The following is an 18,533-nucleotide window of genomic DNA, read 5'->3' as shown; positions in this document are numbered from 1 at the left end:
AGCTAATTCTCCACCTTTTCTTCTGCTCCAGTGCCAGCATAACAGGTCAATACTCCTTTACCATAAGGGGAAGCAAAGAATTTGTCTTCAGATGCCCAATCTGCTCCCCATTGCTGTTCCAGGAATACAAGTATATTCCAGAAAGCTTCCCTGTTTCAGCTTTCACTATTGCTATGGCTTCTGGAAAACAGATGTACCATAGACATAGATATTTTATCACTTCTGTGCAAATGATTTTTTTTTTTCCTGGTTAGAGAGCCAATGCAACAAAACTCCCAGTTCTACAACCTAATACCTTATACAACCTTCTATCCATCCTGTCCTTCAAGTTAAGTCTAATAAATGAGTATTCAAAGCTGGAGAAAAGGCATGAAGAGCATTCCCATTAATTCTGCATCTCTTCAAAGGAGCAAGCTGCAGGCCTAACCCCAAGTGACCGGGAAAGTGGAAAAACCCTGGCACCAAGTCCCCATCTTCCTAACACAACACGTAACAGGACTAGGATGTAACTTCCGAGAAGAACAAGCAACAGGCACGCTTCTGTGTAGTCCTCATTCATTGCAAAGAAAGCTCCTGCCTCAGCTGACACTGGGGCAGTGTACCCCTGGGGCTTAAGAAGCATTGCCTGGCGCATTATCCATATGCAGTCCTAAGTGATTTTCTCAAAACAGCTGGTGGAGATGGAGCAGAGAAAGAGTGGTTTAATGCCAAATTTCTTCACTTGATGCAAATATCAACCCCCTTGAGTACCAATTTAGCATTCCTCAGCACAGACACACTCTGCTTTTGAAATATTTACCTTTCCTTTATTTTATAACCTTAAGAAAATGCTGGGAGGAATGTGAACTGTTTTTTTGTTTTGTTTTGTTTTTTTGTCTTCCTATGACGGCAGAGATTTATTTATAGCTAGGAACTGGAGGACAGTTCTCACGTGGCTGCTGAAAATTAAAACAGCATGTAGGGTTTTGTTTTGTTTTGCTTTTGTGCCTTTGCCACTACAATCTCTCCCTGCGTTCCCTAAACCCATGTTATTGTAACCAGAGCCACATTTTGCATTGCTACAATTGCAGGGTTATGTAAATTCCAAAGGCTTTAAAGGAAAGGACCTGCAGATTCTGCTCTCAGCCTAGGGAAGTTGACACAAACAGTTATGCCCAACATTTAGGGAGAGGCAAAGGCATTCAAAAACTATCAACAGACAGGAAACACAAGTCTCAACCTCAGCATCGACCTGACGTTTTCTAAATCTTTTAGAACTTGCTGCTTTCCATTACATTCGTTGTTCTCTAATTTTCAGTGTTGTGTTTTGCTATGGCAAGGGAATTTTCCTTCTACCACTCTCTCATGTCCTCTCCTGCTTTCCACTGGTACACACCAGTTTGTCTAGGAGAGCCAACAACAGAAAGCTCTACAGTTACAAACAATCCAGGCTCAAGGAGACATTTTTACAGTTAAGAAACTGCAACACATTGACTAGGATTACTTTATTCATGAACACTTTTAGATTAAAAATGAAATTACACTAAAAAGAGAAAAAGCATACTCATGAAAGACAGCAATAGAACAAAGAGTATGCATCTGACCACTGCACAAGAAGCGTCCCTACTTTACAGCAAGTAGGGTAGGAAGAAGTGTGATACATGGTGCACGTCCGTGTGTGTCTGAGTAACCAAGCTGTAATGCTGACTCTAGCTGTGCATTTCTGTGTGGGCATGGGCAAGCCAATTCTTGTTTCTGACTCTCTAAAAGAGGGATAACAACGCCTGACTCAGAGTCAGTATCAGAAGGCTTTGTGCAAGCTCGTCTTCTCCAGTTCCAGTATTAGACAACTCAGCTAAACAAGAAAAATATTTAGCATGCTTCTCCAGCCTTGCTTCTTGTTCAGCTCTAAATCACCACTCGTCAAGTTCCACTGAAACCTCAGAAAAAAACCTAGATCACATTATCTGTGAAGTATGTGGAGGTTTTGCACAGTATGGTGCACCCTGTTCACAGAAACATGCTAGTGAGAGCTCAGGAGAATTATTGTATTTGTGCAAAGGAGCAGCCAGAACTCCCCCAACAAATTCAGCTTACACACACGGAAGGATAAGGCTGTGACACTACTCCAGCATGCCGCTTTCTACACTTGTTGAATTTTCCAGGCAACCTCAATCTTAGCGCAGCAGGTATGGAAAAGCAGGGGTTGCTGCATTGTTTACCCATCTCTTGTACCACATGGAGCTAGTCACAGTAAGTTCTCAGGAAAGTAACCAAGAAGCACTGCCTCACAGCCACGTAGGTCAGTGCCAAGCCAACGTATGAAGAGACACTCCAAGCAACTCCCAAGCTGTGGTATTTTAAAAACAGTCACTACAATGGAAGAGATGACCTCAGTAGCAGACAGTAGTCCCTACTCAGCTGGTACTTACCGTTGCTACACAGGTAGTGATAGCTGTTGTTGCCAAAGTGCAGCTGTTTAAATCTTAAGAAAGATGAGACCCATTTCTGGAGCTGCAGCTACAGAGGACACCCACATCACGAACTGTACAAATTTAGAATGTAAAAACTGAAGGATCCACAAGTAATTAATATTTCTTGTAAATGTGGTCCTGAAGTTGGCTCAGTAGAACATAACTCCCAGACACAGAGAGGTGGAGTCCAAGAGATGATCTATATCAATTTCTTTTTGAAAGAGGACAGTTTGTTAAGGGTCTGTGGAGAGTCAGAAACAAGCAGCCAGAGGACAAACAGAAACCAGAAATAAAAGGCAGCTGTATTAAACTGTGTCCCACTCATAATGTGCCTCATGACAAGTACCTGAGAACTACACATTTTGCTACACAAACCTTTAATCCTTACCTCAGAGATGACTAATTTAGTGCTCCAAAGCACTGTGGAGCACAGGCAAGAAACTTTGATACCCCATTAATATCAAATTCCTCTCAGATTTCAGTCTTAAACCTGCATCAAGGTTTATATAAGCCTCTAAATTACCAGCACTGCTTCCTATAGACGTTGGTCTCTCATCCAAGTATTAAGAAAGGTGGAGGTTGCTTGGCTTTTGGTACTTGAAAAGTGTGCAGCCTGTAATTAATGGCCAAAGCAGCAGCATCGCTCCCATCTACAGCTCATTTGTTTGCTTGAGTAAACGAAATCCTTCCTTCCCTTCCATGTACTTTGACAGATACTGCTTGGCTCAGCACAGTTAGCAAAGCAGGCAGGACAAGGGGCCACTTAGTCAGCTCTGTGACACCATTTGCCAGCTGGAGACCTCCAATAGCTGACACAGTCCAAGTAAGGCAAAAAATCATAAAGCACTAATAAACGTAACCACACTGACTCTTTGATACAGCACACAGGCCTGATGAAACAGGAATATAATGAAATCTTCCTACTGATACCAAATGGCAATAAGAAAATGAAAGGCCTGTATCAGCCCTGTGGTTCAGTGTGGTGGGGTCTGGTTAGGCCCATATTAGATTCTCAGGACTATCATGTTCCACTGCTGGGTAAAGGAAGAAGGACAGAAAGAAATAACAGTTGTGACTGTATGGATAGAAGGTACATGTGTGTGTGTGCAAGGAAAGCTAAAAAACAAAACATGAAATGTTCTAATGCTCTCTAATGATGTAACTCAGGTGAGCTGCACATCATCCTCCAAGCAGCAGACTTCTCTTATCCTCTGTCCTTGCTGCAATCAGCTACACCCAAAAATATCTGGAGGGAAAATTATATCTGACACAGCCATGTAAAAAATGACCCAAACTAAGAAGTGGCAACTCTGAGGGTGTGGGAAAGTCTGCAAACAAATCACTGGGTGTGTCAGATACGCAGACGCTAATATAATGCGGTGATTACTGTGTCTCCTCAGTGAATATGTAAAAGTTAGCTTGGTGTTTTAAGAACCACGCACAGTGACCGATAAACAAACTTAAGTCTGGCTGTGTTTACCTAGGAGTAGTACAACATTGACTGTAACCCCAAGGCTTCATGGGACACTCAGAACGTAACTGAAGTCCAGAGATCCCGAATAAATCCAGCTTGGCATCTTTGATACATGGAGACTTCTTAGACTATTTCAAGGTATACTGAACTGGGAGAAGTGCTTTTTGTGATACCCACCAGTACATTTGTTGGGGAGCTTCACTGTAGCTACAGGGCCCACCATTCCCCATTTTATCAGCCGCACAAGATACAAAGTGTGTGATCCAATCAAATGGCCAAATCAGGCCCTAGAAACAAGCCCCCAAAACTTTGGTGTGAAATTCAGCTTTAGAAATCCAAATGCAACTATAGGAACCTAGGGAACTCATGAACTTATGGCTATGCAGTTTAAACAGGAAACATAGAAAATACAGCTTATGCATTCACACAGCCTGGGCTGTTTCATTACAAACAGGTGGGCAGGTGCACAGACAAATAGATAACACATTGGAAAGCACATATCCTGACATGTGCAAACACCTAAGGGCAATTAATAGTAGTGGCCAGCCAGCAGAAGCAAGCCCAAGATAAAAATAGGGGGATTTTTAATGGAAGTCTTGAGGATATTTCCTATTTCTCTGGAGGTGTTATCATCAAGTCTGGCAACAAATTGCCAAGCGCCCTCTAGCTTCTTTGTGAATTATATTTATTCCTGAAAGAGCTAAAGAATCCCAAAAGACCATGACTAATGAGCACTCCAAGGGATAACTGAAGTCTCTCCGTATCCCTCATACACTGTGTGTAACCATTCAGTATTGAGTACCCAGAACTGAACACGGCGTTTCCAGCGCTGTTTCATCATATCTCAGAGACATATTTCCTCAGCAGGCTATTTGGATCAAAGACTTAAGGCAACATCCCTGAAAGACAAGACAAGGCAACACACAGGGGAGACTTTTTCACCATCTGCTTCCATTTTAATCTGCTGCACTCCCATATGTCACCAGGGGCTGTAGGATGTTCAATTGGATCCTGTGTCATGTGCATTCATGGGAGTATAGGACAACAAGGTCTTCATGTCCTGTTTCCTACAGCCCCAGACAATGCAGCCCAGGAGACTCCATGGAACATTTATCCCACTAATGTCACACATTAACTTTCCAAATGACCAGTGAGAAGTAGAATAAGGTAAGCTTTATGGCCTGAAGTGAGGCAGCCATTCTCATTCTTAGTTTAAAGCAGCTGACAATGACAAATTAGGCATTTCACTGTACAGAGGTATAGTATCATTTCCCTGACCTTTGATACCTGATTATAGAGAGCATAATTTCTTCTTTGAAGAAGAATTCCCTATGGATAAAAATACATAAATCTGTGGATAATATTATATCTGAAAAGTGAGAAAAAGCAAAATACTGATGTGCACGTAATCTGAATTGTAGGTGCAGACAAGTCCGTTCCTCCAGTTCTCTCTGTTGATGTATCTTGCAAAAATCAAGGCCAGTAACTGAAAAATTAATTCTCAAGTCTGATGAAGCAGTTTTCTTCAACCACTTTTTATGAAAAGTGCAGTGATAGAATATTTTTATATTGATGTTTTATATTAGATCAACTCCAGTTTGTATTTACAGTATTTTCTTAGATAAGGCTCCCATTTCACAGTAGCTTAGCTACACTAACAGATGTGTAAATCAGAAAGAGTATGGTCCTCTAGAGATGGCCCAATAGATGTGAACATACTAAACATCACCATTGTAAGTAAGCAGAAGATGAGGCAGTGTGGAGTTGCCTGCTAAATTTTGCCTCTGTTTAAACATAAAATGTGTCACAAAGGGCACAGTTGGACATTTATAGCTTAACACATGTCCCCCAGCAGGTACATGAAGCTACTCTAGATAAGCCCAGACACAGCTGGAAAACAGTTCATGGGTCCCCCAAGGCAAATTTCACCTAGTCAGAAAATGCATCTGTTTTTCTCCCTATAACGTAGCAATGGTGAGTGCCAAAGACTTTGTAACATTCACACAGGCTGCCTGAATCCTGCTGACGATGAAAGGCTAAGGTCAAGCTTTGTACTTCTGGCATTGGCAACACATTTCAGGGCCTCTACAACAGAGCCAGAGAAATTCACTCATTGGGATGCCTGACCCTCAGGGCAGTAAAAGTATGAAACAAGCAAGGAGGGCAAGTTCATATCTCAGTAGGGCACAGTTGGAAGACAGTTCATATTGGCAGGGCCCTAGTATGGTTATTACTCTATCCCTGAATAACAGTGCAGGAGGATGCTGACAGATCAGAGAACAGGCAAGAACAAAACCAACTGTCTCTCTGTGCATTCAGCTGTTAGAAACATAGTTTAATTGGTTCCCTCTGTATACACGGCTGCAAAAGTAGCAAAGGACTAACGTCCCCTCATGTTTGGTCAAGATCTTGCTTTCTTTCATCTGTTGTGCAGATGCTGATGGGGTCGCCTGCCTGGAGGGGGTCAGGATTCTGCCAAATGGATTTAAGCAGGGTACTCACAGTCCAGGCATCTCAGCTTAATAGCCAGTGACTCAGTGAGAAAACCAAGACTGTCTGCACAAAAGGATGGCTCCATTCCTGACAACATTTGTAAGGAAGAATGACACCCTGACAAACCCTCTCTGCAATTTTGTGCTGTTTAATCTAACAAGTAAGCCCATTCTACCCAGTTAGAGCAGGTCTCTTACAAGCAGTCATTACTGGGAGTACCTAAGTGTGAGTACCACTCAAGCCAGGCAAAAGCCTAAATGAAGGGTGGAGGAGGTAAAGAGAAGAATTGGGAAATATAAGTAGATGCTTGGGGGGGGGGGGGGGGGGGGGGGGGGGGGGGGGGGGGGGGGGGGAGGGGGGTGCAGAACATAGGTTTAGGAGAAGAAAGGAAGGGGAGGAGTACAAATCCTTTGCAGTAGGGTGATAAACTTGTATTCTAGGAGAAGTACAGTTTGGGTGAATACATGGCTTGCCTAAAAGGCAGGAGACAAAAGATAACAATGATAAATGTGGTGTTACAATATTTTAGTTAATTGCCATGCCTTCATCAAAGTAACATGTCGGAGGATATACACATAACTGAAAAATAAAAAGGAGGAGGGGGTGTCTAACCTACCTGCAATGAGAGTGTTTATACAATAGTGCAGACTCCTGTCAGGTTGCAGGCATCTGAATAAGCCGTGCCTTAGTTTCATGGAGTGCTAAGTCCATTAATATTTGTAAAGTGCTTGGAAATTTTTCAAAGGAAACTGCTGAATGGAAAAATAAATTGCTAACTATATAAAATCTCTTCCCTTTATCCTCACACATTGATATAATGTAAGATTGAAGACAATATTCTCATGGTTTAACTTATGCTGGTTAAATAGAGCATTGCTTCAGTTCCATCAGAAACAATCTGGTTAATGAGCATACCATACCCACTGCACTCAAGGGCTTGATCTTAAATCAATGGAAAATACAGATCCAGTGGCTGATGATATATTGACTACAGGTTTTCAGAGAGGAACTGGACTGTTGTAACATTTTGGGGGAACGAAATAGTTCCATGTTAGAGGGAAATCACGTTACATGTTAAATGTTAAAAGAGTCCAGGAAACTTCTACACACAGATCAGCAGAGGCAAGGATGCTTATAGGGTTCTACAGTAGTTTCATTCCTTCTTGAAAAGGTTGCTCTCTTTGACCTGACAAGGAAAGGAGCAGAATTGGCAGGCTGATGCAGAGCAACATGGAATTCCCACATATTTCTGTCACAGCCTTCTGAGATTTGAAAGAAAACAGATGACAGCCTAGGACCAAGAGCGTGCAAATAGATTAATGATTTTTCAAGACCAGCCTGAAACATCTAAAAATAGCCTTAAACTTTTTTTTAAAAGCACTGAGCTTCCCTAGAAAATGGAAGCACTGGCAATATTTGTTATTCATTAAACATAGTATTGATAAATACACCTGATTGAAATGTTGAGATTTAGAGAAATATTTAAATCAAAAGAAAATGCAAAGCATTTCTAAAAATAACTGGAGGAATGCTAGCAAATTAAATCCTTTCTGCAAAAAATTGACAGTGTTTGTAATCCAGTTTTGAAATGGGGAACAGGGAGAGCTGCCAGTCGCTTTCTTTCACTGGCAAGGTACAGACAGTACTAAAAATGAAAGTATATTTTCTCCATGTTCATTCTTGACATTGAAAAGACTTCTCTAAAACGTGAATAAGTTTCTGAAGGTTTATGAAGTACCTGGTCAGGCTCCTCAGCCCACATTTTAGGAGTATGACTGTTTCTCCTGCACAGAACAGCTGAAACATCAAAGGATCTTCAGTGTTTTGACTCTTGAAGACCACAGGAATATAGAAATTGACTTCAATGGCTCAGGTCAGAAGTCCATCAAAACTAGTATCTTATCTCCAAGTAATGGTCAGCTGTAAATGGTTAGGGAAAGCAAACAAAAATACCATACATGGTCTGACCCTACTCCTGCTCAATTCTTTTAGTTGTTCAGGACCAGAAGATGGGAGTACAGCCAGATAATCAGGTTTAATAGCTACCAGTGGACCTATCCCCTGAGATTTCTCATCTCTTCCCACAGCTTTGTCCTGGGAGAAGCATCTTGCTGCATGATATCAAAGCCATGAAACGTAGACTTGCATGATCAAACCCAGCCTTGATTATGCTCATTGGCAGAAGCGTTCCTTCTCCCTACAGTACATGTATTTCCTTTTTTAATTTACAGAAATCCCCTGGGAACGTATCTTCAGCACAGACCTTAAAAAGCAAAATTGGACCTGATGACTTACTTTTAAGACAAACATTTTCCTATGGGGTATTGTGTAAACTGCAGTTTCTTAAGACTTCATGGCTTATTAATTCAACTATTTAAGCAGATAAAAGCATTGCTCCTTGAAAGAGCAAACAAAATACAAAGTCCCTCAAATCAGGCTTGTTCACTACCTTGAAAAATAAAAGCTGTAAGAGTAAAAATGCTTCCTTGTTAATACCTTCTTTAAAAAGTGATACACCAAGGAGACAGAGGAGAGCTTTTGGGTACCACAGATATGCTTTGTCCTCAGTTCAGAGAAGAGCTGGGCTGGCACAAGCATTGCCTGCATTTAAGTCATTTTGGGACACAGTGAAGAAGAAAATACTCTGAATGAAAGCAAATGTCAACTTCAAAGCTCATGACCAGTAATATCAACTGCAGTTATTATCACTTTGAAGTCAGCAAAACTAGGAAGTGAGCAAGCACTTGTTATTCAGGGAGGGAGCCTATTCCTCCCTCACTGCCAAGTTTTCCTCTGTTCCTCAAGGTTACCTCTCTTACCATTTTCCTGCAGTCTAAACACATCATTCTGATCTCCAGCCCCTACTCCTTAAATTCCATCTTGTCCCTTTCTTATCTACTTCCCTCTTTCCACCTTAAGTCTAATTCCTAACTCCAGAGAACCCTTATCACTGGTATAAGCCTGCAATACTCTCAGAATAACTTTTCTACTAAACCCAGAAACCACAGGAGCTTCTCTTGGTCAGGTTTGTTACTCAGCGTTGTCCCCAAACTAAAAAACTCCTACTATGAGAAGATATTATCTGACACCACAGAGATCACTGGAGAAGCCAGAATTTCAAGTGTTGAAATACCACTTGGAAAACAAATTGAAAATATAAATCTAACATGCAACATGAAATCTGGACAGCATATATACTGGACACAAACCTTAAGGGAAATACTTGGTAGGGAAAAGCGTGTTTGACCATTATCAGGCTCACATTTAACAGACAGCCCTAAGAAATCTTGAGCCTGTGTTGCCAGTGGCAATGCTTAGTGTGCGATGTGTTCATGGTCATGTGGCTACGTGGTTCTCAGCAAATCAAAGCAGGGCACATCCTGGATATTTCAAGAAAAACAGAATATGAGCACAGGACTGACATACCAAAGCTCATGGGAGCTTCTGGCAACATGGGGTACATTCCTCTGTGACTTCTGCTGCTGTGAAACAGCAGTAACTTCGCTGACTTGCAGAGAGTTACACTGCTGTAAAAAGCACGTGAGAAGAATCAAACCCACTGTGTAGATTTGCCCAAGCCAGTCAGCCAACATTTCAAAAGCAGCTTATAATTTTGGCTGTCTTAGTTTTCAAGCATCTCAGTGCCTTAACGAGACGCTAAAAATAAAGAGCCAAAATTACAGGTTACTTTGCACAACTTGGGACTCAGTTTCTCTGGACCAAATTCTGATGCTATTTGAACTTACTTCTAATTGAAGCCTAGAATAAGTTTTCTGAACAATACAGAATTACAAAAAAACTTTGACTAGTACAAATGACAGCAGGCTTGCACTGTCTGTGCCTCAGGTCACTCATTACCACTATGAAGGCACTGAGCCAAATCCTCAGCTGAAATACATTTGTCCTAGCTACATGGGAGCCTCACACCTATTTACACTGGCTGAGAACCCATCCTAATAAATCCCATTCAACTAATTTACATAGCTCTATGAAATTTAATACCTACACAGAGCTTGGAAGATAAGCCTGATACACACAGAGGAGTACCAAACAGAAGGAACTTCAGTGTTAAATGGAACTGCCAAAAGAGGAGAAATGAGTCAGATTTACTGTGTGTTAGTATAGATCCTGAGTCATACGACTACCAGTTTTCTAGAATTGCATCATTTCAAAGGAGCAGGTTATTAGGAAGCATGGCTGGTGAAACAGAAGAGTATTAGAGACACTACTGTCAATCAATAATACAACAAAAAGCAGAAGAAAATACAAATTGTTCCACCCAATGAAAATTAAAGCAGTCAGTTTTCTTTTAATTGAGGAACATGCTGTGCTCACCTGGGGCTGCAGGAACAGGGAAGAGAGAGGGTCAGATCACCATAGGATTGACCCAGGTTTGAAAATTCATAACAATTAAAGCACCAAGAGCCAAACCTCCCACACATCTTTCCCCTAAGTGTCAGGAAATGGTGTCCCCTGGTTGCTCAACAGCTGGGTCAGATGGCTGGCCTGGGGTGACTAGATGGTTTTCTGGGATTCCATCGGACCTTGGGGGAATTTTTATGGCAATTAAAGCAGATGGAGCAAAATCAGAACTATCTGAGAGATGCCTTTGAGCTCTCGTGCCTCCCTGCCAAAAAAATGCAGTCAGTGCATGCCATGTCTGGACTTAGTAAGGAAAATTTTTGGAACTGATTTCAAGATGAACTGAATGATCTCTGCTCTACGTGAGAAACACAATCAAAATAACCAGCAGGAACAGCAGCAGATAAGTGATACAGTGTGGTAAGGCCACTAAGATATTCAGAGAATTTGCTTACTCAGCTCTCTGAAACCATGAGACAGCATTTCAGTACACATAATATAGACCTCTAAAACCTCAGGGCTGCACTGTGACTGTCAAACTCTAATAGGGAACTGCTTTCTGTTTCACAAAGCAAAACTGAAAAGACATCTGCCCTGTCTGCATTGTGATTATTTCATACACATCTAAGGGTAGTGTCCATCAGTGGAAGAACTATCATTTCCCTGGCTGATATAGGGAATCCAAACTCAAGAATGCTGAGTTTGGATGCCCATGACTTCTTATGAGACACTGTTTATCTCTTGCAAGATCAGTAACTCTTTTCCCAGTCCCCCTCCCATCCTTCCCCCAGAGGGGATAACTTTTCCCCTAAACAGCCCACAAGGAACTTCCAAACTCACAGCACCCTGCAAGTTGTGTAATTCCCCAGTGGGATTCCAGGGTGGAGGACGGAGTGAGAAACTGAAACGGAAAGGAAGCAGTCAGCTTAAATTACCACAAATGTGGAATTTTCTCCTCCTTGGTCCCTCTTCCCACCCTCGCAGCTTTCTCCAGTTTTGCATCTGTTAGTTCTAAATTGCCCAATGCACTTGAAACAGATTAAGTGCTGAATCAAATAAAGTATCCTTTGCTCCCAGACACTTGTCTCAGATGTTAAAGCTCTCAAGCTTTTACTGGTGCAAACAGGTTCCTAACAAATTATTACAGTTTTTAAGGATTTGTTTTCCTTCACATTGCCAGCCAACACAATAAAGTAGTTTCTAGGAAAAGGAGCTACTAAGCTGCTGGGAGCAAAATCCGGTAAGAAATAAAGCAGGGAGAGGAAAGGGGTTCTGATATATCAGGGTAAAGCAGCGCAAACCCCAAATCAACTCCTTCTAAGTCCGAAGGCTCCACTTCCAAAGTACATTCCCAGCTCTAGGATCACAGGCTCCCCTACACATGCACTCAGTACAGTCGCTTTTTCTTCAGTTCAATCTACCTCGCTTTGCACAGCATAGCACCCCCAGCAGCAATTAGACCTTCAATATCTGCCCAGTAAGGACCACCACATCACACCACCCAGCACACTGGCTACATCAACCACACAGTCACAGAGATAGGGATGTGCCTGCAGTTGCTTTCAGGACAGCTAATTCTGCCCAGTTTCATTCTGCAGGGGTGATTCCTGTAAAACTCTCTTCTCCCCATCCTCACCTTCACTTCCTCCTGCCCCCATCAACGCACTCTGCTACCTCCAGGGGTAAAAGCATTTGCAGACTTATTCTCTCACCAAAACAACTCAGCCCAGGGAACAGTGACTTGCAACAGCCTTTCTTGCAACTGCTTGTTGGCTGAAGCCAATTACAAGTAGCATACCGCACTACATTGTGCAACTCACTTAGCTCCTGCTTCTCAGCCCAGCTTCACGCTCATGTTCAAGAGCATCAGGTCTCCCTCCAGCACCTGCCCACAGCAAGCACCCTCTAGATGACAAAGAACTTTCTAGAGCTGCCAGTGCTAGCTAAGTACACGAGCTTCATACAGGAAGAAACAAACACTTCCACCCACCTGGGGAAACCAGCTGGTTCTGTCAAGGGTTTGATTAGGGAAGATGCCACTGAGGATGACAGCTGTGGCCCCAGAACTGATCCCACCTCTGCTGGGGAGTGAATGAGGGGCATCCAGGTGGGTGAGGGTAGAGGGAGGTAAGGTTAACAGCACTAAATTTTAATTGTAAATAAATAAACTTGAGTGCCCCACTGAAAACACCTCATCTCTGTGGGACAGGATTGGGAATCTCTGTATTGCTGAGGTTAAAAAAAAGAAGAAAAAAAAAAGAAGAAAAAAAATAAATAAAAGAAAAAGAATCACTAAGAATCCTTAAGATTTACACTGTTTGTCTGCAGTATTACCTCTGCAGGTTTTTCACTAAGAGAATTCAATTCCAGTAGCTGCCTCCTGCATGTGCCACCCTGTTACAGCTAATTTCTGGATGTGAGACGCCTTTTCCCTCTGCAGAAACAGTGGTTTCCCGTAATATCAAGCTATTGCAGACTCAAGGCACTAAGTTTATCAGACTTAGCAAGCAATATCCTATACTCACATTAGGATTTTTTACCATCAGGAGCCTGGCAAACAGAAGTAGGATAGAACTGCACTGTCAGAGAGCCAGGAAGTTTCCTGACCTCCCCATAAGGAAAGAGGAGCTATTTGCTGGACAATATGACAAGGGATTAAGGAGTTAAACAGATCCTACATTGTGAAATGCACTAAGGAAGTTGGGTTTTGCCTAGGGATTATATGGGATTTTGCTATTCTGATACCAGAACACGAAGGAGATGGATTTTAGTTAATTTCGTAGTCTTCCAAAGATACGTCCTTCCCTCCCCTTTCCCAGCCTCCCTCGTCCCCCGTCACCTCCATCCATTTACAGAGTCATGCAATAGCCTGCATGGTCAGCCCCTCCGCATACCTTTGGGAGAAGCAATCAAGCCAAACCTGAATCCTTGTGCTGCCAAGCTGGCTTCAGGATCTTTCAGAGGAGAATTAAAAAGAAAGGAAAAGAAGAAAAAAAAAAAAAAAAAAAAAAAGAAAATGAAAAAAAAAAAAGGAAAAAAAAAAAAAGCAAGCAGTACTTGTAGGGATTTGTTCTTGAAAACAAGCAAAAACATGAGAAGAGTTGCTGCAGCAGCTGCACTTACACTGTAGTGCCTGTGTCTCTGTGCAGTTCCTCCCTGTTCTGCAGCCCTATAATCCACATAGAGAAATGCCTCTGCTGTTCCTCTCGCTGGCTGTACTGTTGCAGTGAGACTGGAACTGCTGCTGTTTTCAGTTTCAGACCAGCCTCTCTCTCCAAATCCTCTGACGTCAGGCAGCCTCTAAAAGATATTTATGGCATGAACGGTCTAAAAGTTTCTCTAGGTAAAGCCTAGATTGCAGTTCTTTGGGATTTGTAAATTTTACACCTTTGGATAGAAACCACTCCAAGGGGGGTCAGGGAGGAAATGGTGGGCAACTACAGATGTGGCTGTGTAAGTCCCTGGCAAAAGGCAATCCCTGTACTTTTCTGCCCATGGTATATTATATCCACACCCAGGATGTAACTATCTGCCATGCAAGTCCCCATTTGGAAAGCAGTATTTTCCAGTCTCTCAGTTGTGCCTAAACAGTGTTCACTTCAAGCCTGGCAAAGAGGCCTCGCTCCTAGCCCACAGCCCTCCGCTGTGTCTAGGCTTTGACTGGATTTAACCAAAAGAGGAGTGAAACAGCCCTCTCAAGCATCTTGTCCACATCCTCTTTCAGTTTTGCACTAAACCCTTCCAGCTGGAATATTTTTCCAGACATGTGGGCCAGCTTCCCTCCTAACTTTAAAATACCTTCTAGAAGTTTCTTATCTCAGATAAATACCAGCTCAGAAAATTCATTTGATCTTTGATCTGTATTATTCTCTTCCTATTTGCATCCCTATTTCTGTTATTTCTTTGGTACATGCCAGCTTACTGCACAGTACTATATATTCCACTTGCTGTGAAAGCCACCTGTTACGTAAAAGATATGTTAGAGCAAAAACCAAAGCAGAAGCAGTAGCATTAATGTTAAGCAGTACTTGAGGAGCAAAATGCTCTCATGGTATAATCCTTTTAAGGCAAGTGGTGACAAATTTCAACTGATAAGACCTCTTTGTTTTGCATGTAGGAGCTGAGGATGGCTGTAAGCCTGTAAGTATCTGTAGTTCCATCTAAGAGATGAGGAAACTGGGGCTTGAAGGTGAAGTGATGTATGTTGAAAGTCCTTGAGTGGTGGTTACAGACAGACCTCTAGAAGAAGTTTAAAACTTATTCATCATCTTCTGGATGGAGGAGTCTACAAATGTGCTGCTATTATAAGCAACTGTTATTTTTTTTATACCCCATCATTTCCATTTGTAAACAGTTAAAAGAATTATGTGTCCTGGTACCACTTTTGGAGATGTGAGTGCTATTTCAAAATGTAAAGCCAAAGCTCTTTTCAGTGCAACTTACTGGCAGAGTAATTTTACCATGTGAAGCTGTGTGGATTGTTTTTTTCATGAGCATATGCTTTCTCTCTTCTGCTTCTCTCTTCTCATCATCATCTTTGGGCATGGGCCAGGGCTCTTTCAAATCAATAAATATCATCTGATCAACTTCAAAAGGCTTCAAATCAAGTTTCTTCTGATAGTTTTCTGATGGCAGCTAGCCCCATACATTGCTGTATCATCACTATGACTAAAAAACCTTGAGAGAAACTCCAAAAGAAAAGGGTGTCTTTCTGAAAAGATTTCCATTTTTGTACTTATGAGATAGGTCTAAGAATCTGGCAGATTCAGGAGCAAGAAAATATTCTCAGCCCCAAAGCAGTATTCTGTTGAGCAAAGGAAGTAAAATATTTTTGTGTAAAAGAAAAGTACCCACATAGAACTATACAATCCAAACATCAGAAAAGCAAGGATACTGTCTCCTCTGGCTATTAGATTTGCCACTTGTCATCTTAAGATTAGCAAGGATAATTCAGGATGTGACTCCCCACCCTGCCATGCTGCACACTCTTCTTGAAGATCAGCCCTGGAGTTCAGTCACTGCCTGTTGGCAGCTTGTCCCAAAACAATCTGCAGGAAATTCTGAAGGGCAGAATGATTCAGGGCTTCACTGTAAAATAGCAGAGCTGTTCCTTGTGGATTGTTCCACCTCTGAGCAGTTTTCACTGACTCAGCTGCTGTGGTTAATAAACTTTCAAAAGCACAGCAAAGACTTCTGTTGTTAGCTGAAGATAAGATGTTTATCCATGACTCCTGCTTTCTCTGATGAATATATAGGATTATAATATATCTACTTCCTTAAGAGGAGAAAAGGAAGAACAGTGTAAATTGTGACTATCACACAGAAGTTGACCATTAATAACTGTAGCCTGTCTTACGCTGTGACCTAACTGCAAGTGGGATGTCTTCATTATAAAAGACTCTGCAACAAGACTGAAATGCCAAGAGACTGAAATGCTCTGGCTACCCATGATACAGGCAATGACAGGGAAAGCTGCCCTGTGTCCCAGTAGCACACTTCATTTCTGTCCTGAAGGGATATGCCTCTTAACATGTAGTTAGCTCACAGATACACAAGGCAGAACATCCATCCCCACTCAGAAGTGCTACAGCATTCCACTTACTGCAGATTAAGACAATATTTCCACAAATCTGTTGTATTTCTTTCCAGAAAATATATATTTTTGAAGTATATCCAATTGTGTATGGTTGCATACTCATAACCTGTACACTGAATCACATAAGACTTCCTTCCACAAGAAACAACAGGAGCCCTTTGCAGAACACAGCACTATGATATGAAGAGCATGATGATCCCATCTGCAGACAATACGTAATTTTGTTTTATATACAGGAGAACCAGGGACTTCTCCAGTGGGCTAGGAGTGTGTGTACGTGCGTGAGCACAATTTGCTCCATTTTAAACATGATTTATTTAAAACAGCACTTCTCCCAAAAGATTCTAGAGGTAGGCACCTTTAGAGGGTGAAAAACAACTTTGTGCACAGGAGCAACAGAAATGCAGGTGTTACTCAGTCCCAAAAAGCAGAGAACAGAGTGGGACCCTCTGCATCACTAGCACATGACTGGCAAAACAAGAGAGCATGTGTTCCTCAGCTCCAAAACAGTCTTGTTATATATTCACAGGAGCAACCACTCCAGTTATCACTCCCTTAGTGCTGTGTAACAAAATAATAAACCAAAGGAAATGAAACCATATTCAAATACCTTTCTTGCTGCCATAGTGGAACAGACCATTCAGATCCCTAGGCCTGTACGCTGCCTCAAGCAGTAGATACCTGATGATTCAGAGCATGAAGAATGGAAAACACGATACATCCAGCCAGCTGTGGACTGTAACATTACATAAGAAATGGGGGGGGAAGGGGGGAGGAAGATAGAAAATACTTTCTTTAACTTCACAGTTGATCGTTTACACCCTGAAGCATAAGGTTCATTCAGATGCTGTCTTTTCCCTTGCACTACATTGCTATGAATGTTATTTCTGCATATATTTCAGCTCTGGCAACCAGCCAGTGTTTTTTTGTTTTGTTTTGTTTTGTTTTGTTTTTCCAATCCACTGAAGTCAGGAAATGCAAAGTTATGGCATATGTTCAAAAGAATAGCACACACCAAAGCATGCAAAGAGCTCTATCTTTGTCCTCAGATGCACACAGCCTTGGCCGTAGTTTTTAAATCCACCCGGTGATTTTCCTTTCATTTTGCATGACAGAATCCTATCCTCTGTGTATTTTGGCACCCAGATTTAATTCACTACTGGACTGACCAGATTGAAACCATTTGCAGATCTCCTAAATGCCTTCACTTCTAATGCATGGAACAGCACCATGGTTTGCCAGGTGCCAGTAACCAGGTGCAAAGGGAAGCTGGTGCCATGTTGCAGATGGGCATGTGCCAGCAAGAAGGATCATTCTAAGACACTGCCACGTCCTACACAATCACAGAATTTCACAGAATCACAGAATTTTCTAGGTTGGAAGAGACCTCAAGATCATCGAGTCCAACCTCTGACCTAACGCTAACAGTCCCCACTAAACCATTTCCCTAAGCTCTACATCCAAACGTCTTTTGAAGACTTCCAGGGATGGTGACTCCACCACTTCCCTGGGCAGCCTGTTCCAGTGCCTCACAACCCTTTCAGTAAAGAAGTTCTTCCTAACATCTAACCTAAAACTCCCCTGGCTCAACTTAAGCCCATTCTCCCTCGTCCTGTCACCAGGCACGTGGGAGAACAGGCCAACCCCCACCTCGCTACAGCCTCCCTTGAGGTACCCATAGAGAGCGATAAGGTCGCCCCTGAGCCTCCTCTTCTCCAGGCTGAACAAGCCCAGCTCCCTCAGCCACTCCTCGTAGGACTTGTTCTCCAGGCCCCTCACCAACTTCGTCGCCCTTCTCTGCACCCGCTCAAGCACCTCAATGTCCTTCTTGTAGCGAGGGGCCCAAAACTGAACACACTACTCGAGGTGCGGCCTCACCAGAGCTGAGTACAGGGGGACGATCACCTCCCTAGCCCTGCTGGTCACACTGTTCCTGATACAAGCCAGGATGCCGTTGGCCTTCTTGGCCACCTGAGCACACTGCTGGCTCATATTCAGCCGACTATCCACTATCACTCCCAGGTCCTTCTCTGCCTGGCAGCTCTCCAACCATTCCTCTCCCAGTCTGTAGCTCTGCTTGGGGTTATTGCGCCCCAGGTGCAGGACCCGGCACTTGGCCTTGTTGAACTTCATGCAGTTGACCTCAGCCCATCGG

General features: G+C 42.5%; 1 protein-coding gene across 5 annotated transcripts in view; it reads right to left on the bottom strand.

Annotated features, from left to right (window-relative positions):
• The window catches only part of DAAM2 (dishevelled associated activator of morphogenesis 2), a 190,849-nt gene extending 176,846 nt beyond the window's left edge, over window positions 1-14,003 (bottom strand). For 3 of the 5 annotated variants that reach the window (XM_032185840.1, XM_032185843.1, XM_032185845.1), the window contains exon 1: window positions 13,906-14,003. The gene's annotated coding sequence lies outside the window, so the exon portion shown is untranslated. Of the gene's footprint in view, window positions 1-13,676; window positions 13,742-13,905 lie in introns of those variants that run through there. The other 2 variants (XM_032185841.1, XM_032185847.1) reach the window with 1 other exon arrangement.
• Window positions 14,004-18,533: the final 4,530 nt, after the last annotated feature.

This window comes from Aythya fuligula, chromosome 3 (assembly GCF_009819795.1).
Source record: "Aythya fuligula isolate bAytFul2 chromosome 3, bAytFul2.pri, whole genome shotgun sequence".
Taxonomy (NCBI): domain Eukaryota; kingdom Metazoa; phylum Chordata; class Aves; order Anseriformes; family Anatidae; genus Aythya; species Aythya fuligula.
Note: the sequence above shows the minus strand (reverse complement) of the source record. Positions and strands in the feature narration are given on the sequence as shown.